Source organism: Aquarana catesbeiana, linkage group LG05 (genome assembly GCF_042186555.1).
Source record: "Aquarana catesbeiana isolate 2022-GZ linkage group LG05, ASM4218655v1, whole genome shotgun sequence".
Classification (NCBI taxonomy): domain Eukaryota; kingdom Metazoa; phylum Chordata; class Amphibia; order Anura; family Ranidae; genus Aquarana; species Aquarana catesbeiana.
This window is the reverse complement of record NC_133328.1, coordinates 284,100,058-284,123,545: the sequence shown is the minus strand read 5'-3', so window position 1 is coordinate 284,123,545 and position 23,488 is coordinate 284,100,058.

Here is a 23,488-nt window from a genome sequence, read left to right as displayed (position 1 = left end):
TCGCACTACACTATCTTGTAGTTTTAGCTGAACACTGTGAGCAAGATGCACTACACTAACTTGTAGCTTTAGCTGAACACTGTGCAGAGGTTTCACTACACTAACTTGTCGTTTTAGCTGAACACTGTGAGGAGGACTCACTACACAACTTGTAGCTTTAGCTTAACACTGTGCAGAGGTCGCACTACACTAACTTGTAGTTTTAGCTGAACACTGTGAGCAGGAGGCACTACACTAACTTGTAGCTTTAGCTGAACACTGTGCATAGGTCTCACTACACTAACTTGTAGCTTTAGCTGAACACTGTGCAGAGGTCGCACTACACTAACTTGTAGTTTTAGCTGAACACTGTGAGCAGGATGCACTACACTAACTTGTAGCTTTAGCTGAACACTGTTCAGAGGTCTCACTACACTAACTTGTAGCTTTAGCTGAACACTGTGCAGAGGTCGCACTACACTAACTTGTAGTTTTAGCTGAACACTGTGAGCAGGATGCCTTACACTAACTTGTAGCTTTAGCTGAACACTGTGCAGAGGTCTCACTACACTAACTTGTAGTTTTAGCTGAACACTGTGAGCAGGATGCACTACACTAACTTGTAGCTTTAGCTGAACACTGTGCAGAGGTCTCACTACACTAACTTGTAGCTTTAGCTGAACACTGTGCAGAGGTCGCACTACACTAACTTGTAGTTTTAGCTGAACACTGTGAGCAGGAATCCTTACACTAACTTGTAGTTTTAGCTGAACACTATGAGCAGGAGGCACTACACTAACTTGTAGCTTTAGCTGAACACTGTGCAGAGGTCTCACTACACTAACTTGTAGCTTTAGCTGAACACTGTGCAGAGGTCGCACTACACTAACTTGTAGTTTTAGCTGAACACTGTGAGCAGGACGCACTACACTAACTTGTAGCTTTAGCTTAACACTGTGCAGAGGTCTCACTACACTAACTTGTAGCTTTAGCTGAACACTGTGCAGAGGTCTCACTACACTAACTTATAGTTTTAGCTGAACACTGTGAGCAGGATGCACTACACTAACTTGTAGCTTTAGCTGAACACTGTGCAGAGGTCTCACTACACTAACTTGTAGTTTTAGCTGCACACTGTGAGGAGGACTCATTACACTAACTTGTAGCTTTAGCTGGACACTGTGCAGAGGTCTCACTACACTAACTTGTAGTTTTAGCTGAACACTGTGAGCAGGAGGCACTACACTAACTTGTAGTTTTAGCTGAACACTGTGCAGAGGTCTGACTACACTAACTTTTAGCTTTAGCTGAACACTGTGCAGAGGTTTCACTACACTAACTTGTAGCTTTAGCTGAACACTGTGCAGAGGTCTCACTACACTAAGTTGTAGCTTTAGCTGAACACTGTGCAGAGGTCTCACTACACTAACTTGTAGTTTTAGCTGAACACTGTGAGCAGGACGCACTACACTAACTTGTAGCTTTAGCTGAACACTGTGCAGAGGTCTCACGACACTAACTTGTAGCTTTAGCTGAACACTGTGCAGAGGTCGCACTACACTAACTTGTAGTTTTAGCTGAACACTGTGAGCAGGATGCACTACACTAACTTGTAGCTTTAGCTGAACACTGTGCAGAGGTTTCACTACACTAACTTGTCGTTTTAGCTGAACACTGTGAGGAGGACTCACTACACTATCTTGTAGCTTTAGCTGAACACTGTGCAGAGGTCGCACTACACTAACTTGTAGTTTTAGCTGAACACTGTGAGCAGGAGGCACTACACTAACTTGTAGCTTTAGCTGAACACTGTGCATAGGTCTCACTACACTAACTTGTAGCTTTAGCTGAATACTGTGCAGAGGTCGCACTACACTAACTTGTAGTTTTAGCTGAACACTGTGAGCGGGACGCACTACACTAACTTGTAGCTTTAGCTGAACACTGTGCAGAGGTCTCACTACACTAACTTGTAGCTTTAGCTGAACACTGTGCAGAGGTCGCACTACACTAACTTGTAGTTTTAGCTGAACACTGTGAGCAGGATGCCTCACACTAACTTGTAGCTTTAGCTGAACACTGTGCAGAGGTCTCACTACACTAACTTGTAGTTTTAGCTGAACACTGTGAGGAGGACTCACTACACTAACTTGTAGCTTTAGCTGAACCCTGTGCAGAGGTCGCACTACACTAACTTGTAGTTTTAGCTGAACACTGTGAGCAGGACGCACTACACTAACTTGTAGCTTTAGCTGAACACTGTGCAGAGGTCGTACTACACTAACTTGTACTTTTAGCTGAACACTGTGAGCAGGACGCACTACACTAACTTGTAGCTTTAGCTTAACACTGTGCAGAGGTCTCACTACACTAACTTGCAGCTTTAGCTGAACACTGTGCAGAGGTCTCACTACACTAACTTGTAGTTTTAGCTGAACACTGTGAGCAGGATGCACTACACTAACTTGTAGCTTTAGCTGAACACTGTGCAGAGGTCTCACTACACTAACTTGTAGTTTTAGCTGCACACTGTGAGGAGGACTCATTACACTAACTTGTAGCTTTAGCTGGACACTGTGCAGAGGTCTCACTACACTAACTTGTAGTTTTAGCTGAACACTGTGAGCAGGAGGCACTACACTAACTTGTAGTTTTAGCTGAACACTGTGCAGAGGTCTGACTACACTAACTTTTAGCTTTAGCTGAACACTGTGCAGAGGTTTCACTACACTAACTTGTAGCTTTAGCTGAACACTGTGCAGAGGTCTCACTACACTAAGTTGTAGCTTTAGCTGAACACTGTGCAGAGGTCTCACTACACTAACTTGTAGTTTTAGCTGAACACTGTGAGCAGGACGCACTACACTAACTTGTAGCTTTAGCTGAACACTGTGCAGAGGTCTCACGACACTAACTTGTAGCTTTAGCTGAACACTGTGCAGAGGTCGCACTACACTAACTTGTAGTTTTAGCTGAACACTGTGAGCAGGATGCACTACACTAACTTGTAGCTTTAGCTGAACACTGTGCAGAGGTTTCACTACACTAACTTGTCGTTTTAGCTGAACACTGTGAGGAGGACTCACTACACTATCTTGTAGCTTTAGCTGAACACTGTGCAGAGGTCGCACTACACTAACTTGTAGTTTTAGCTGAACACTGTGAGCAGGAGGCACTACACTAACTTGTAGCTTTAGCTGAACACTGTGCATAGGTCTCACTACACTAACTTGTAGCTTTAGCTGAATACTGTGCAGAGGTCGCACTACACTAACTTGTAGTTTTAGCTGAACACTGTGAGCGGGACGCACTACACTAACTTGTAGCTTTAGCTGAACACTGTGCAGAGGTCTCACTACACTAACTTGTAGCTTTAGCTGAACACTGTGCAGAGGTCGCACTACACTAACTTGTAGTTTTAGCTGAACACTGTGAGCAGGATGCCTCACACTAACTTGTAGCTTTAGCTGAACACTGTGCAGAGGTCTCACTACACTAACTTGTAGTTTTAGCTGAACACTGTGAGGAGGACTCACTACACTAACTTGTAGCTTTAGCTGAACCCTGTGCAGAGGTCGCACTACACTAACTTGTAGTTTTAGCTGAACACTGTGAGCAGGACGCACTACACTAACTTGTAGCTTTAGCTGAACACTGTGCAGAGGTCGTACTACACTAACTTGTACTTTTAGCTGAACACTGTGAGCAGGACGCACTACACTAACTTGTAGCTTTAGCTGAACACTGTGCAGAGGTCTCACTACACTAACTTGTAGCTTTGGCTGAACACTGTAAGGAGGATGCACTACACTAACTGTAAATAGTCTAGCTGCCTGACTGTGGTACTAATAGGATCAAAGGAACACCAGCAATTTTCTTCAGGTAGATGTAAATACTGTAACAAGACAAGCCTGCTTGTCGGTTGGAAGATAACAGGAACAGAGCTAGCTAAACTGAATACAGTGTATATATATATATATATATATATATATATATATATATATATATATATATATATATCTGCAACACCTGGGATGCATATATATACACAATACACTGTAAGTGCAGCTAACTCACTGACTGTCCTGCCTAATCTACCTAACTCAAATTAAATGACACTGTCTCTCTATCTCTCAGCACGCCGAAATACACTACACAGGGCTGCCGTGCAAGCGGCCTTATATAGTGTGGGGCGTGTTCTAAACCCCCTGAGCCATAATTGGCCAAAGCCACCCTGGCTTTAGCCAATTACAGCTCTCTCTACTGACGGCGCTGTGATTGGCCAAGCATGCGGGTCATAGTGCATGCTTGGCCAATCATCAGCCAGTAATGCACTGCGATGCCACAGTGAATTATGGTGCGAACGGCCCATAACATTCGCAATTCGGCGAATGATCGAACAGCTGATGTTCGAGTCGAACATGGGTTCGACTCGAATGAGAAGCTCATCCCTAGTGCTGGTGCCACTACCCTGCAACCCCTCAGAGATACTCTAGTTGGAGCGCAGGAACCAGCCCTGCTGCAAAGAATTGCATCAAAAATTGTAATTACACGCCCCTGCTAAACAGGGGCTGAAAAATGGGGCCTTAGGCACTGGTGCTGGTGCCACAACACTGCACCCCCTCACAGATACTCCAGTTGGAGCGCAGGAACTAGCCCTGCTGCAAAGAATTGCATGAAAAATTGTAATTACATGCCAAAAATTGGGCCTTAGGCACTAGTGGCGGGACTGGCAGCGCCCAGAACCAAAAATGTTCTTATAAGCTATCATCATGATCATTGAGGAGGAAGAGGAGAATTACTCAGTATAACAGGATAGTCACTCAGCATCAGCATAGGCAGTCTTTGAAGGGATCTGACATTTTAAAAAAATGTATTTGGTTACATCAGCATCAGGTGCTTGGTAGCTGGTGGTGATCCAAGACTGATTCATTTTTATGAAGATTAGTCAATCAACCGAGTCGGTGAACAGATCGGTTACAAAGCCTCCAGCAGCACTGAATGTGCATTCCAAAAGAACGCTGGATGCAGGACAGTAGCTCAATTGCATACTGTGCAAGCTCTGGCCAGTGATCCATCCTCAAGACCCAGTAACTCAGAGGATTTTCGGTGGGAAAGGTGTCCAAGTCAGATCTTGCCCCTAGGTATTCCTGCACCATGTAAAACAGACGCTGGCGATGGTTGCTGGAATGATCATACCTTGGGGCTGCGGACTAAAAAATTGTCTGAAAGCATCGGTCAGACGGCCACCTTCTCCACCGCTCCTTCTTTGATTGACTGAAGCCTCAGCAACACGTTGTGCAGAAAAAGGAGTTTGTAACCTCCTAGTCTCTGGGAACGCGTTGCACAGACTTTTCTGCAAGGCCTCCCGAAGATGTTTCATCCTCTGCTCCCTCTGCGACGGCAAGATAAGGTCCGCAACCTTACCCTTGTAACGTGGATCAAGGAGGGTTGCCAGCCAGTATTGTTCCTTCTCCTTGATACCACAAATATGAGGATCCTTCCGCAGGCTTTGCAGGATCAGGGAGGACATGCAGCGTAGGTTTGCTGAGGCATTCGGGCCAGAGTCCTCTGGGTCATTAAGGACGACATGATCCGCAGCCACCCCCTCCCAGCCACGTACAAGTCCATGTGTTTCTTGGGACTGTAAATGATCCCTTAAAGACTGCTGCTGATGCTGAGTGTCAGACTCCACCTCCATACTGACACAATCTCCTCCTCCTCTTCCTGTGTGATCGGCGGGCACGCAGGAACACTGTCTGGATAAAGGGGGCCTTGAGAGCTAAGGAAGTCCTCCTCTTCCTGCCTCTGTTCTGCCTCAAGTGCCCCGTCCATTATTCCATGCAGCGTGTGCTCCAACAGGTGGACAAGGGGGACAGTGTCACTGATGCATGCACTGTCACTGCTCACCATCCTCGTGGCCTCCTCAAATGGTGACAGGACAGTGCATGCATCCTTGATCATGAGCCACTGGCATGCCAAAAAAAAGCCAAGCTCCCCTGACCCTGTCCTGGTGCCATAGTCACACAGGTACTCATTGATGGCCCTCTGCTGCGTGTGCAGCCGCTGCAGCATAGCCAATGTGGAGTTCCACCTGGTGGGCATGTCACAGATTAGGCGGTTCTTGGGCAGGTTAAATTCCTTTTGGAGGTCTGCCAGCTGATCACTGGCATTATATGACCAGCGGAAATGAACACAGACTTTCCTGGCCTGCCTTAGGACATCCTGTAAGCCCGGGTACTTGCCCAAGAACCGCTGCACCACCAAGTTAAGGACGTGAGCCAAACTGGGCACATGGGTCATTTGTCCCTGTCGGAGGGCGGAGAGGAGGTTGGTGCCATTGTCGCAAACCACCATTCCTGCCTTAAGTTGGTGTGGCGTCAACCACCTCTGAACCTGCCCCTGCAGAGCGGTGTGGCTCCTGTCCCCCAAGCACACCAGCTCAAGCACTGCATGGCATCTTTTGGCCTGCATACTTGCGTAGCCCCTTGAACGCCTACGGAGCACCGCTGGTTCCGATGACAAAGCACAGGAAGAGGCCATGGAGGAAGAAGAAGAGGAGGGGGTGAAGGAGAGAGGTGTGTCAGAATCATTAGTAGTGGCATTTTAGAGGCGTGGTGGAGGAACAACCTCCAACACTACTGCACCTTGTCCTTCATCCTTCCCAGCTGCCAGCAGAGTCACCCAATGCGCCATGAAACGTAGGTAACGTCCCTGTCTATGCCTGCTGGACCATGAGTCAGCAGTAATATGCACCTTTCCGCTGACCACCCTGTCCAGCGAGGCATGGACATTGCCTTCCACATGCCAGTAGAGAGCCGGAATCGCCTTGCGCTAAAAAAATGAAATATAAATGATAAATACACAAAATATGAAAAAATAAATAAACTTTGGTGTCTAAATTGAAATTAAACGTCCATCAGTGTGCTAGTAGTTTACAGTCCATATATAAATAGGACCATCATGGTCACCAACTGTGAAGAAGTGAAAATTGTGAAAATGCCGTCACCAGAGTAGGGGCCTGTCAGACAGTTCACGCCCAAAATGACATAAGCTAAAAATGGGTCAAGCTAGCTTCTAATTGTCCACCAATCGTATACAGGAAATCTTGATGGCCAGCAGGAGGAAAAGATCTAGAAAACCTCACCAAAGTGTCCCATATGTAAACATGTGAAATTCCCACAGCCAAAACGATTGGAGGCTTACCGGAGGGTTTGAACCCAAAACAGCATACACTGTATGGGTCAAACCAGCTTGTATTGCCCACCGGCAATAGAGGGAAGATCTTGGCAACCTGGAGGCAATACAAGTGATAATGTCCTTTGCGCTACTGTGAGAAAAAGGAGCGTGGTGACAACCAATCAACAAAAATAATAAAACGTGAATCAACTGTGATGATGTCTACTATAGACTGCAGCAAAATTAAAAGTGTTCACATTACACTCTAATAACCGTAAAGATGAAGGGATTTTGCACATCAAATCTACCACATAATAAGTGAAAAAGTGGCTAACACATATTGTAAGACTAATGCATGGGTGTGAGAAAAAATAGTGTACACAAAATAGTTTAAATAAACTAATATCTAAATTGCAATAAATAAAGTGAAGTGAAAAAGTTCATAAATGGTGAATTGCATCAGCTGGGATCAGATGCATGGAAAAATACGTAAATACTGACGGTAATCTTCATATAGAGAGTGCCAGTCTTAGCAGGCTCTCAGAACTCTCACCTTAAGAGAAGTAAATTCAGGCATCGATGGGTTTCTTTTAGGTTGATGCTGTACGTTGTAGCGTAATGGTGGTCCAAGTTTAGCATCTAATGATGGCTGAATTGTCTTCTCAATATAAGGATAACCTATTGACAAGTAGGAGGTTTCCCACCTAGGCTCCACCAGCCCGGTGGGATAAAAGAGAAGGGGAGGGAGAGAAAAAACCTCCAATGGTGTAGTATATTAGGTAAAAATATTTTATTGAAGTCTAAAAAGTGGTCTCTTACATTTTAAAAGGATAAAAATAGCATAAAACAGAAGGAGCGGCGTCTGAGGCGCCTCCTTACGTGACTTCCGGTTACGTCTGCTCTCTGCCACGCCCTACACGTTACGTCACCGCTCATGACTTCAACTGGGGAATCGGATTGGCCCGAGAGGGATGTCATTTATATTGTATAACCGAAAATAGTGCAGCGGCCATTTTCGTTGTGGTTAGTCTATATGTATTATTGCAGTCATCTTGGAGGTGGCAATCTGCACAGACCGCGGCCATTTTTTTGAAGGATCAAGCTTGACCAAGCGTATAATTGTACGCAAACACAAACATTTCTCTAATGTAGTTTTGATATCTATCAATAATATACGAATATGTCAGTGGTGAAGTTGATACTTGTAAATATATGGTTCTCAACCAATAAATGATATGTAGTAGGTGTTGTGATACGTCAGCCATTTTTTTGTGGTTAGTTGATATGTGTACATGTAGCCATCTTTATGGTGGTGAACCCACACAGACGGCGGCCATTTTTGGGTGGATAAATCAAGTGTGATCTGGCTCGCTACTGTACGCAATGGAGTGAAAACGTTGTCAATGTAATTTGTAATTGCATGACAGGGAAGTGTAAAAATTAATTAAATAAACTCTAAAATTCGTATTGAGCACATCAGTCGTACACCTTGGTACCTAAGGAGATGCCTCTTACATTTATGTATAATAGTGTAGTTCATAATCAAAGACATATTCCAAAATATACAAAATATGCAGATATACATTATCCTCTTAAAATTGTGTCCGTCACACCATAAGTCTAAAATTCAATTAAATAGCAAATATAATCAATATATATGTATCCCCTTATTAAATGAATTCTTTCATAGATCTAATAATACAATCTATAAAGTGTTAAAAATTACTTAAAAAACAGTTTAGGTCGAACTCCACGTTCATACCTCTGGGGGTTAATGTGCGCAAAGTATGTATCCAATATGACTCTCTTTGACTGATACTTCTGATTTTGTGACTGCCTCTACATGAACCTTTATATCTTTCTATCCCCCAGAATTGAAGATGTATGGGATCCTGATTGTGTACTGCTGCGAAGTGTTTTGATACATTGTGTTTGGGGTTTCCTTTTTTAATATTTTCAATGTGTTCTTTAATCCTGACTTTGAGGGCTCTCTTAGTCCGTCCTACATATTGTAGTTTACAACTACACTGAAGTACATATACCACCCCCTCGGTATGGCATCCTATAAAATCGCTAATTTTGTATGTTTCTTTTGTGGTGGTAGCTGTGAATTCCATTCTTTTACCCTGAAATTTCTGAGCATGTTTGCATGCATAGCAATCTCTACATGGTTAAAAACCCTTTACTGAAAAGAAGGAATATGGTGCTTGTTGTGGGGGTTCGATAACTGATTTTACCACCATATTTCTGATGGTCGGTGCCTTCTTGTATATGATGTTTGGCAATTCTGGTAGTATTTTGCTGAGGTCTTTATCATTTTTTAGGATGTGCCAGTGCCGTTGGATGATTTTTGATATTTGCTTATGTTGTACACTATAGTTCAAAATTAGACTAGGTGTTTCCTGTTGAAGCATTTTTCTAGGATGCGTTTCCAGCATTTTGGTACTATCCATATTCTTCACTTCTTCAATTTGTTTGTCAATCCATGTATGTTCATATCCTTTTTTCTCTAAATCTGGACCCAATTAATTCAGCCTGTTGTTTGTAACCCTCTTCTTTCGTACAGTTTCTTTTAATTCGGACAAATTGTCCCTTTGGTATATTGTATAGCCATGATTTATGATGGCAGCTATCTATGGAGAGGTAGCTGTTGGCGTCTACATTTTTGAAGAAAGTTTTGGTAACCAATTTATCTCCTTCCAGACTAATTTGTAGGTCAAGGAATTCAATTGTTTTTTCATCTATATTCCACGATAGGGGAATATTCTTTTCGTTTGTGTTCAATTTCTTTAAAAACTGTTCAAGTGCTTCTCTCTTACCGTTCCAAACTATAATTACATCATCGATGTACCTTTTATATAGGGTAAGCTCTGCTGGGGTATCTTCATAGATGGACTGGTCTTCCCACTGGGCCATAAAAGCATTGGCCACGCTTGGTGCAAACTTGGCACCCATCGCAATGCCAATGGCTTGTTTGGAATATGCCTGGTCATGCCAAAAATAGTTGCCCTTTAAGCAAACATCTAAGCACTTTATAAGATATTTCCTCTGTTTGCAAATAAGATTACTATAGTTTCTGAGAAGCCACTTGGTTGCTGAACATGCATCGTGATGTTGTACTATAGTATATAGTGAACTAACATCCGCCGTGGCTAGTATTCTTCCTTCTAATACTGGTAGTGTGTTTAAGAGTTGTAGCACATGCTTCGTGTCTTGCAAATAGGCTGGTGTCTGTTGTACTGCTGGTTGAATGAACTGGTCCAGATATTGTCCTACTCGAGATGTGAGGGAATCAATCCCATTCACAATTGGTCTGCCCAGTGGGTTGTCTAACGATTTGTGAATTTTTGGGACGGTGTAGATGACTGGTATCCTACATGCTTCCAGAATGATGTACTTAGATTCTTTCTTGTTCAATATTTCTTTTTTCATTCCCAACTGTATTAGATGTTCTAATTCTTTTTTATATTTATTCGTAGGATTGCTCAATAGTTTGATGTATGTTTTTCATCTTGTAGTTGTCTCTGTAGTTCGTTGAGATATTGTTCCTTTGATTGTATCACAGTTGCTCCTCCCTTGTCAGCCGGACGAATTATGATATCTTTTCTTTCTTTTAAAGATTTGATGCCTTTCTTAATGTGTATAGGATCCGATACTTTTTTAACTTCCAAAGATTCCAAATCTTTTTTAAACACTTCTATATGTTGATTGTCTGAGACCTGAGGATTGAAGATTGAATTGTTCCGTAATGTACTATGTATTATTGTTGGAAAGGTATTTTTTGTTGTATTAGTCGTTTTGTAGCCTGCCATATTACCAGCTGTGCAATCTGGTTCCCTCTGAGGATACTTTCGTGAAGTCTCCTGTGACTCCATTGCCTCCAGGTTGCCAAGATCTTCCCTCTATTGCCGGTGGGCAATACAAGCTGGTTTGACACATACGGTGTATGCTGTTTTGGGTTCAAACCCTCCGGTAAGCCTCCAATCATTTTGGCTGTGGGAATTTCACATGTTTACATATGGGACACTTTGGTGAAGTTTTTCCAGATCTTTTCCTCCTGCTGGCCATCAAGATTTCCTGTATACGATTGGTGGACAATTAGAAGCTAGCTTGACCCATTTTTAGCTTATGTCATTTTGGACGTGAACTGTCTGACAGGCCCCTAATCTGGTGATGGCATTTTCACAATTTTCACTTCTTCACAGTTGGTGACCATGATGGTCCTATTTATATATGGACTGTAAACTACTAGCACACTGATGGACGTTTAATTTCAATTTAGACACCAAAGTTTATTTATTTTTTCATATTTTGTGTATTTATCATTTATATTTCATTTTTTTCACTTGTCATTTTTAGCAAATATTCTATTTGTTGTGTTGGCTGCTTACACTTTAGAGTAAGCGCAAATTTATCACTGTTGTTTTGTATATTAAGCCGGAATCGACTTCCATGAGAAAAAGTGGCATTTGGGTACCTGCTACTGAGGAACCGCACATTCCACAAACTCACGGAAGGGGGCAGAGTCTACAAACTGAAAAGGTAGCAGTTGAAGTGCTAGCAATTTTGCCAAGTTAGCATTCAACCACTGGGTATGTGGATGGCTGGGAGTGAACTTCATTCGGTGGTGCAGATGCTGGGGCAGGGAAATTTGCCTGGTGCAATCTGATGTCGGTGTACCAAAAAGCAGATTGCCCACAAGTACTTGGCTGTGACACACCTAATTCTATACCTTAATTCCTCTCAAAGCAGGTCTCAGAGAGGACTGAAGGTATAGTGAGGTTGGAGATCTCAGCTGCTGAGGAGCAAGGAGAGGTCCTCTTTGTTCTTTGGTGTGGGTCTTTTAGATACGCTTGCCAACGAACTGCATGGCAGGTCAACATATGTCTGGTCAAGCATGTGGTGCCCAAGCAGGAGATGTTTTGGCCACGCGAGATACGCTTGAGACATATGTTGCAAATAACAGCGATGCGATCTGATGCACTTGTCTCAAAAAAGGTCCACACCAAAGAACTTTTGGAATAACGCGCAGAGACAGCAGTGCCCTGCACATGCGGAGCTTTGCGGTGTGATGCAGTCAGTGTGCTGCCCTTAGGCTGGCCCCTGGAGGGCAACCTGCCTCGTTGGTGATGTGCATCCTCCTCCTCCTCCTCTCTCCTATTAGGCACCCACATTGAGTCAGTGACCTCATCATCCCCTCCCTCCTCATCACTGGAGCAAACCTGGCAGTATGCTGTAGCAGGGGAAGCATGACTGCCAGATTGCTGTCCTTCTTGGGCACCCCCTCTATCCGTGATCATGTTACTGCCTTCATCTAGTATCATCTCAGTATCATCATCAGAGCCTTCTAAACGCTGGGCATCCTCCTGGAGCATCTACCCAACACTGTGGTCAAACACTTCGAGGGACTCCTCAGGAGGACATGGTGGGGCTACGGAAGGAATCACTGATGCCATTGAGCCGAGGGAAGAGGCCGCGTTGGCAGCTGCTTTGCCAGACAAAGTACCCTGAGCATGGGTGAGAGAGGATGAGGAGGATGAGGACGGCTTGGTCATCCACTCAAACAAGTCTTCCGCATGTTGAGGCTCAACACGGCCAGCTACCGAAAAAAAGGCCAAGCATGTCACATGGCCACGTGCTGATGAGGATGCACCGTCTCCACGACCAGCACTATTGCCTCTAGACACAGAGAGTGCTTGCCCTCTTTTATTGGTTTGTGACTGTCTGCCTCTCCTTGTTGGCCTTCCAGACATACTGATGGCCTGCAGATGTAGCTGCTCTAAGCTGGGATATATATATATATATATATATATATATATATATATACACTGATACTGCAGCTAGCAAAATCAACTGCCTGCCTGTAGTATGAGAACACCACCAATCTTCTACAGGTAGCTTTAGATGAACACTGTGCAGAGGTCGCACTACACTAAATTGTAGCTTTAGCTAAACATTGTGTAGAGGACGCACTACACTAACGTTAAAATAATGTAGCTGCGTGCGGTAGTGATAGGATCAGGAAAACACCACCAACCTTCTACAGGTAGCTTTAGATGAACACTGTGCAGAGGTCGCACTACACTAACTTGTAAATATTGTAGCTGCCTGTGGTAGTGATAGGATCAGGAAAACACCACCAACCTTCTACAGGTAGCTTTAGCTGAACACTGTGCAGAGGTCGCACTACACTAACATGTAAATAATGTAGCTGCCTGCAGTAGTGATAGGATCAGGTAAAAACCACCAACCTTCTACAGGTAGCTTTAGCTGAACACTGTGCAGAGGTCGCACTACACTAACGTGTAAATAATGTAGCTGCCTGCAGTAGTGATAGGATCAGGAAAACACCACCAACCTTCTACAGGTAGCTTTAGCTGAACAATGTGAAGAGGTCACACTACACTAACGTGTAAATAACTTAGCTGCCTGCAGTAGTGATAGGATCAGGAAAACACCATCAACCTTCTACAGATAGCTTTAGCTGAACACTGTGCAGAGGACGCACTACACTAACGTTAAAATAATGTAGCTGCCTGCGGTAGTGATAGGATCAGGAAAACACCACCAACCTTTTACAGGTAGCTTTAGCTAAACACTGTGCAGAGGTCGCACTACACTAACGTGTAAATAATGTAGCTGCCTGCGGTAGTGATAGGATCAGGAAAACACCACCAACCTTCTACAGATAGCTTTAGCTGAACACTCTGCAGAGGACGCACTACACCAACGTTAAAATAATGTAGCTGCCTGCGGTAGTGATAGGATCAGGAAAACACCACTAACCTTCTACAGGTAGCTTTAGCTGAACACTGTGCAGAGGTGGCACTACACTAACGTGTAAATAATGTAGCTGCCTGCGGTAGTGATAGGATCAGGAAAACACCACCAACCTTCTACAGGTAGCTTTAGCTGAACACTGTGAAGAGGATGCACAACACTAACGTTAAAATAATGTAGCTGCCTGCAGTAGTAATAGGATCAGGAAAACACCACCAACCTTCTACAGATAGCATTAGCTGAACACTGTGCAGAGGACACACTACACTAACGTTAACATAATGTAGCTGCCTGCGGTAGTGATGGGATCAGGAAAACACCACCAACCTTCTACAGGTAGCTTTAGCTGAACACTGTGCAGAGGTCGCACTACACTAACGTGTAAATAATGTAGCTGCCTGTGGTAGTGATAGGATCAGGAAAACACCACCAACCTTCTACAGGTAGCTTTAGCTGAACACTGTGCAGAGGTCGCACTACACTAACGTGTAAATAATGTAGCTGCCTGCAGTAGTGATAGGATCAGGAAAACACCACCAACCTTCTACAGGTAGCTTTAGCTGAACACTGTGAAGAGGTCACACTACACTAACGTGTAAATAACTTAGCTGCCTGCAGTAGTGATAGGATCAGGAAAACACCACCAACCTTCTACAGATAGCTTTAGCTGAACACTGTGCAGAGGACGCACTACACTAACGTTAAAATAATGTAGCTGCCTGCGGTAGTGATAGGATCAGAAAAACACCACCAACCTTTTACAGGTAGCTTTAGCTAAACACTGTGCAGAGGTCGCACTACACTAACGTGTAAATAATGTAGCTGCCTGCGGTAGTGATAGGATCAGGAAAACACCACCAACCTTCTACAGATAGCTTTAGCTGAACACTCTGCAGAGGACGCACTACACCAACGTTAAAATAATGTAGCTGCCTGCGGTAGTGATAGGATCAGGAAAACACCACCAACCTTCTACAGGTAGCTTTAGCTGAACACTGTGCAGAGGTGGCACTACACTAACGTGTAAATAATGTAGCTGCCTGCGGTAGTGATAGGATCAGGAAAACACCACCAACCTTCTACAGGTAGTTTTAGCTGAACACTGTGCAGAGGTCGCACTACACTAACGTGTAAATAATGTAGCTGCCTGTGGTAGTGATAGGATCAGGAAAACACCACCAACCTTCTACAGGTAGCTTTAGCTGAACACTGTGCAGAGGTCGCACTACACTAACATGTAAATAATGTAGCTGCCTGCAGTAGTGATAGGATCAGGCAAAAACCACCAACCTTCTACAGGTAGCTTTAGCTGAACACTGTGCAGAGGTCGCACTACACTAACGTGTAAATAATGTAGCTGCTTGCAGTAGTGATAGGATCAGGAAAACACCACCAACCTTCTACAGGTAGCTTTAGCTGAACACTGTGAAGAGGTCACACTACACTAACGTGTAAATAACTTAGCTGCCTGCAGTAGTGATAGAATCAGGAAAACACCACCAACCTTCTACAGATAGCTTTAGCTGAACACTGTGCAGAGGACGCACTACACTAACGTTAAAATAATGTAGCTACCTGCGGTAGTGATAGGATCAGGAAAACACCACCAACCTTTTACAGGTAGCTTTAGCTAAACACTGTGCAGAGGTCGCACTACACTAACGTGTAAATAATGTAGCTGCCTGCGGTAGTGATAGGATCAGGTAAAAACCACCAACCTTCTACAGGTAGCTTTAGCTGAACACTGTGCAGAGGTCGCACTACACTAACGTTAAAATAATGTAGCTGCCTGCAGTAGTGATAGGATCAGGAAAACACCACCAACCTTCTACAGGTAGCTTTAGCTGAACACTGTGAAGAGGTCACACTACACTAACGTGTAAATAACTTAGCTGCCTGCAGTAGTGATAGGATCAGGAAAACACCACCAACCTTCTACAGATAGCTTTAGCTGAACACTGTGCAGAGGACGCACTACACTAACGTTAAAATAATGTAGCTGCCTGCGGTAGTGATAGGATCAGAAAAACACCACCAACCTTTTACAGGTAGCTTTAGCTAAACACTGTGCAGAGGTCGCACTACACTAACGTGTAAATAATGTAGCTGCCTGCGGTAGTGATAGGATCAGGAAAACACCACCAACCTTCTACAGATAGCTTTAGCTGAACACTCTGCAGAGGACGCACTACACCAACGTTAAAATAATGTAGCTGCCTGCGGTAGTGATAGGATCAGGAAAACACCACCAACCTTCTACAGGTAGCTTTAGCTGAACACTGTGCAGAGGTGGCACTACACTAACGTGTAAATAATTTAGCTGCCTGCGGTAGTGATAGGATCAGGAAAACACCACCAACCTTCTACAGGTAGCTTTAGCTGAACACTGTGAAGAGGATGCACAACACTAACGTTAAAATAATGTAGCTGCCTGCAGTAGTAATAGGATCAGGAAAACACCACCAACCTTCTACAGATAGCATTAGCTGAACACTGTGCAGAGGGCACACTACACTAACGTTAACATAATGTAGCTGCCTGCGGTAGTGATGGGATCAGGAAAACACCACCAACCTTCTACAGGTAGCTTTAGCTGAACACTGTGCAGAGGTCGCACTACACTAACGTGTAAATAATGTAGCTGCCTGTGGTAGTGATAGGATCAGGAAAACACCACCAACCTTCTACAGGTAGCTTTAGCTGAACACTGTGCAGAGGTCGCACTACACTAACATGTAAATAATGTAGCTGCCTGCAGTAGTGATAGGATCAGGCAAAAACCACCAACCTTCTACAGGTAGCTTTAGCTGAACACTGTGCAGAGGTCGCACTACACTAACGTGTAAATAATGTAGCTGCTTGCAGTAGTGATAGGATCAGGAAAACACCACCAACCTTCTACAGGTAGCTTTAGCTGAACACTGTGAAGAGGTCACACTACACTAACGTGTAAATAACTTAGCTGCCTGCAGTAGTGATAGAATCAGGAAAACACCACCAACCTTCTACAGATAGCTTTAGCTGAACACTGTGCAGAGGACGCACTACACTAACGTTAAAATAATGTAGCTACCTGCGGTAGTGATAGGATCAGGAAAACACCACCAACCTTTTACAGGTAGCTTTAGCTAAACACTGTGCAGAGGTCGCACTACACTAACGTGTAAATAATGTAGCTGCCTGCGGTAGTGATAGGATCAGGTAAAAACCACCAACCTTCTACAGGTAGCTTTAGCTGAACACTGTGCAGAGGTCGCACTACACTAACGTTAAAATAATGTAGCTGCCTGCAGTAGTGATAGGATCAGGAAAACACCACCAACCTTCTACAGGTAGCTTTAGCTGAACACTGTGAAGAGGTCACACTACACTAACGTGTAAATAACTTAGCTGCCTGCAGTAGTGATAGGATCAGGAAAACACCACCAACCTTCTACAGATAGCTTTAGCTGAACACTGTGCAGAGGACGCACTACACTAACGTTAAAATAATGTAGCTGCCTGCGGTAGTGATAGGATCAGAAAAACACCACCAACCTTTTACAGGTAGCTTTAGCTAAACACTGTGCAGAGGTCGCACTACACTAACGTGTAAATAATGTAGCTGCCTGCGGTAGTGATAGGATCAGGAAAACACCGACAACCTTCTACAGATAGCTTTAGCTGAACACTCTGCAGAGGACGCACTACACCAACGTTAAAATAATGTAGCTGCCTGCGGTAGTGATAGGATCAGGAAAACACCACCAACCTTCTACAGGTAGCTTTAGCTGAACACTGTGCAGAGGTGGCACTACACTAACGTGTAAATAATTTAGCTGCCTGCGGTAGTGATAGGATCAGGAAAACACCACCAACCTTCTACAGGTAGCTTTAGCTGAACACTGTGAAGAGGATGCACAACACTAACGTTAAAATAATGTAGCTGCCTGCAGTAGTAATAGGATCAGGAAAACACCACCAACCTTCTACAGATAGCATTAGCTGAACACTGTGCAGAGGGCACACTACACTAACGTTAACATAATGTAGCTGCCTGCGGTAGTGATGGGATCAGGAAAACACCACCAACCTTCTACAGGTAGCTTTAGCTGAACACTGTGCAGAGGTCGCACTACACTAACGTGTAAATAATGTAGCTGCCTGTGGTAGTGATAGGATCAGGAAAACACCACCAACCTTCTACAGGTAGCTTTAGCTGAACACTGTGCAGAGGTCGCACTACACTAACGTGTAAATAATGTAGCTGCCTGCAGTAGTGATAGGATCAGGTAAAAACCACCAACCTTCTACAGGTAGCTTTAGCTGAACACTGTGCAGAGGTCGCACTACACTAACGTGTAAATAATGTAGCTGCCTGCAGTAGTGATAGGATCAGGAAAACACCACCAACCTTCTACAGGTAGCTTTAGCTGAACACTGTGAAGAGGTCACACTACACTAACGTGTAAATAACTTAGCTGCCTGCAGTAGTGATAGGATCAGGAAAACACCACCAACCTTCTACAGATAGCTTTAGCTGAACACTGTGCAGAGGACGCACTACACTAACGTTAAAATAATGTAGCTGCCTGCGGTAGTGATAGGATCAGAAAAACACCACCAACCTTTTACAGGTAGCTTTAGCTAAACACTGTGCAGAGGTCGCACTACACTAACGTGTAAATAATGTAGCTGCCTGCGGTAGTGATAGGATCAGGAAAACACCACCAACCTTCTACAGATAGCTTTAGCTGAACACTCTGCAGAGGACGCACTACACCAACGTTAAAATAATGTAGCTGCCTGCGGTAGTGATAGGATCAGGAAAACACCACCAACCTTCTACAGGTAGCTTTAGCTGAACACTGTGCAGAGGTGGCACTACACTAACGTGTAAATAATTTAGCTGCCTGCGGTAGTGATAGGATCAGGAAAACACCACCAACCTTCTACAGGTAGCTTTAGCTGAACACTGTGAAGAGGATGCACAACACTAACGTTAAAATAATGTAGCTGCCTGCAGTAGTAATAGGATCAGGAAAACACCACCAACCTTCTACAGATAGCATTAGCTGAACACTGTGCAGAGGGCACACTACACTAACGTTAACATAATGTAGCTGCCTGCGGTAGTGATGGGATCAGGAAAACACCACCAACCTTCTACAGGTAGCTTTAGCTGAACACTGTGCAGAGGTCGCACTACACTAACGTGTAAATAATGTAGCTGCCTGTGGTAGTGATAGGATCAGGAAAACACCACCAACCTTCTACAGGTAGCTTTAGCTGAACACTGTGCAGAGGTCGCACTACACTAACGTGTAAATAATGTAGCTGCCTGCAGTAGTGATAGGATCAGGTAAAAACCACCAACCTTCTACAGGTAGCTTTAGCTGAACACTGTGCAGAGGTCGCACTACACTAACGTGTAAATAATGTAGCTGCCTGCAGTAGTGATAGGATCAGGAAAACACCACCAACCTTCTACAGGTAGCTTTAGCTGAACACTGTGAAGAGGTCACACTACACTAACGTGTAAATAACTTAGCTGCCTGCAGTAGTGATAGGATCAGGAAAACACCACCAACCTTCTACAGATAGCTTTAGCTGAACACTGTGCAGAGGACGCACTACACTAACGTTAAAATAATGTAGCTGCCTGCGGTAGTGATAGGATCAGAAAAACACCACCAACCTTTTACAGGTAGCTTTAGCTAAACACTGTGCAGAGGTCGCACTACACTAACGTGTAAATAATGTAGCTGCCTGCGGTAGTGATAGGATCAGGAAAACACCACCAACCTTCTACAGGTAGCTTTAGCTGAACACTGTGCAGAGGTGGCACTACACTAACGTGTAAATAATGTAGCTGCCTGCGGTAGTGATAGGATCAGGAAAACACCACCAACCTTCTACAGGTAGCTTTAGCTGAACACTGTGAAGAGGATGCACAACACTAACGTTAAAATAATGTAGCTGCCTGCAGTAGTAATAGGATCAGGAAAACACCACCAACCTTCTACAGATAGCATTAGCTGAACACTGTGCAGAGGACACACTACACTAACGTTAACATAATGTAGCTGCCTGCGGTAGTGATGGGATCAGGAAAACACCACCAACCTTCTACAGGTAGCTTTAGCTGAACACTGTGCAGAGGTCGCACTACACTAACGTGTAAATAACTTAGCTGCCTGAAGTAGTGATAGGATCAGGAAAACACCACCAACCTTCTACAGATAGCTTTAGCTGAACACTGTGCAGAGGACGCACTACACCAACGTTAAAATAATGTAGCTGCCTGTGGTAGTGATAGGATCAGGAAAACACCACCAACCTTCTACAGGTAGCTTTAGCTGAACACTGTGCAGAGGTCGCACTACACTAACGTTAAAATAATGTAGCTGCCTGCTGTAGTGATAGGATCAGGAAAACACCAACAACCTTCTACAGATAGATTTAGCTGAACACTGTGCAGAGGACACACTACACTAACGTTAAAATAATGTAGCTGCCTGCGGTAGTGATAGGATCAGGAAAACACCACCAACCTTTTACAGGTAGCTTTAGCTGAACACTGTGCAGAGGTCACACTACACTAACGTGTAAATAATGTAGCTGCCTGCGGTAGTGATAGGATCAGGAAAACACCACCAACCTTCTACAGATAGCTTTAGCTGAACACTCTGCAGAGGATGCACTACACCAACGTTAAAATAATGTAGCTGCCTGCAGTAGTGATGGGATCAGGAAAACACCACCAACCTTCTACAGGTAGCTTTAGCTGAACACTGTGCAGAGGTGGCACTACACTAACGTGTAAATAATGTAGCTGCCTGCGGTAGTGATAGGATCAGGAAAACACCACCAACCTTCTACAGGTAGCTTTAGCTGAACACTGTGCAGAGGTGGCACTACACTAACGTGTAAATAATGTAGCTGCCTGCGGTAGTGATAGGATCAGGAAAACACCACCAACCTTCTACAGGTAGCTTTAGCTGAACACTGTGCAGAGGTGGCACTACACTAACGTGTAAATAATGTAGCTGCCTGCGGTAGTGATAGGATCAGGAAAACACCACCAACCTTCTACAGGTAGCTTTAGCTGAACACTGTGCAGAGGACACACTACACGAGCATAAACATAATGTAGCTGCCTGCAGTAGTGATGGGATCAGGAAAACACCACCAACCTTCTACAGGTAGCTTTAGCTGAGCACTGTGCAAAGGTCGCACTACGCTAACATGTAAATAATGTAGCTGCCTGCAGTAGTGATAGGATCAGGAAAACACCACCAACCTTCTACAGGTAGCTTTAGCTGAACACTGTGCAGAGGTCGCACTACACTAACGTGTAAATAACGTAGCTGCCTGCAGTAGTGATAGGATCAGGAAAACACCACCAACCTTTTACAGGTAGCTTTAGCTGAACACTGTGCAGAGGTCGCACTACACTAACGTGTAAATAACTTAGCTGCCTGAAGTAGTGATAGGATCAGGAAAACACCACCAACCTTCTACAGATAGCTTTAGCTGAACACTGTGCAGAGGTTGCACTACACTAACGTTAAAATAATGTAGCTGCCTGCTGTAGTGATAGGATCAGGAAAACACCACCAACCTTCTACAGATAGATTTAGCTGAACACTGTGCAGAGGACACACTACACTAACGTTAAAATAATGTAGCTGCCTGCGGTAGTGATAGGATCAGGAAAACACCACCAACCTTTTACAGGTAGTTTTAGCTGAACACTGTGCAGAGGTCGCACTACAGTAACGTGTAAATAATGTAGCTGCCTGCGGTAGTGATAGGATCAGGAAAACACCACCAACCTTCTACAGATAGCTTTAGCTGAACACTCTGCAGAGGACGCACTACACCAACGTTAAAATAATGTAGCTGCCTGCAGTAGTGATAGGATCAGGAAAACACCACCAACCTTCTACAGGTAGCTTTAGCTGAACACTGTGCAGAGGTGGCACTACACTAACGTGTAAATAATGTAGCTGCCTGCGGTAGTGATAGGATCAGGAAAACACCACCAACCTTCTACAGGTAGCTTTAGCTGAACACTGTGAAGAGGATGCACTAAACTAACGTTAAAATAATGTAGCTGCCTGCGGTAGTAATAGGATCAGGAAAACACCACCAACCTTCTACAGATAGCATTAGCTGAACACTGTGCAGAGGACACACTACACAAACATAAACATAATGTAGCTGCCTGCGGTAGTGATAGGATCAGGAAAACACCACCAACTTTCTACAGGTAGCTTTAGCTGAACACTGTGCAGAGGTCGCACTACACTAACGTGTAAATAACGTAGCTGCCTGCAGTAGTGATAGGATCAGGAAAACACCACCAACCTTTTACAGGTAGCTTTAGCTGAACACTGTGCAGAGGTCGCACTACACTAACGTGTAAATAACTTAGCTGCCTGCAGTAATGATAGGATCAGGAAAACACCACCAACCTTCTACAGATAGCTTTAGCTGAACACTGTGCAGAGGACGCACTACACCAACGTTAAAATAATGTAGCTGCCTGCGGTAGTGATAGGATCAGGAAAACACCACCAATCTTCTACAGGTAGCTTTAGCTGAACACTGTGCAGAGGTGGCACTACACTAACGTATAAATAATGTAGCTGCCTGCGGTAGTGATAGGATCAGTAAAACACCACCAACCTTCTACAGATAGCTTTATCTGAACACTGTGCTGAGGACGCACTACACTAACATTAATGTAGCTGCCTGCGGTAGTGATGGGATCAGGAAAACCCCACCAACCTTCTACAGGTAGCTTTAGATGAACACTGTGAAGAGGATGCACTACACTAACGTTAAAATAATGTTGCTGCCTGCGGTAGTGATAGGATCAGGAAAACACCGCCAACCATCTACAGGTAGCATTAGCTGAACACTGTGCAGAGGACGCACTACACTAACGTGTGAATAATGTAGCTGCCTGTGGTAGTGATAGGATCAGGAAAACACCACCAACCTTCTACAGGTAGCTTTAGCTGAACACTGTGCAGAGGTCGCACTACACTAACGTGTAAATAAGGTATCTGCCTGCAGTAGTGATAGGATCAGGAAAACACCACCAACCTTCTACAGGTAGCTTTAGCTAAACACTGTGAAGAGGATGCACTACACTAACGTTAAAATAATGTAGCTGCCTGTGGTAGTGATAGGTTCAGGAAGACACCACCAACCTTCTACAGGTAGCTTTAGCTGAACACTGTGCAGAGGATGCACTACACTAACGTTAAAATAATGTAGCTGCCTGCGGTAGTGATAGGATCTGGAAAACACCACCAACCTTTTACAGGTAGCTTTAGCTGAACACTGTGCAGAGGTCGCACTACACTAACTTGTAGCTTTAGCTGAACACTGTGCAGAGATCACACTACACTAACTTGTAGCTTTAGCTGAACACTGTGAGGAGAACGCACTATACTAACTTGTAGCTTTAGCTGAACACTGTGAGGAGGACGCACTACATTAACTTGTAACTTTAGCTGAACACTGTGCACTACACTAACTTGTAGCTTTAGCTGAA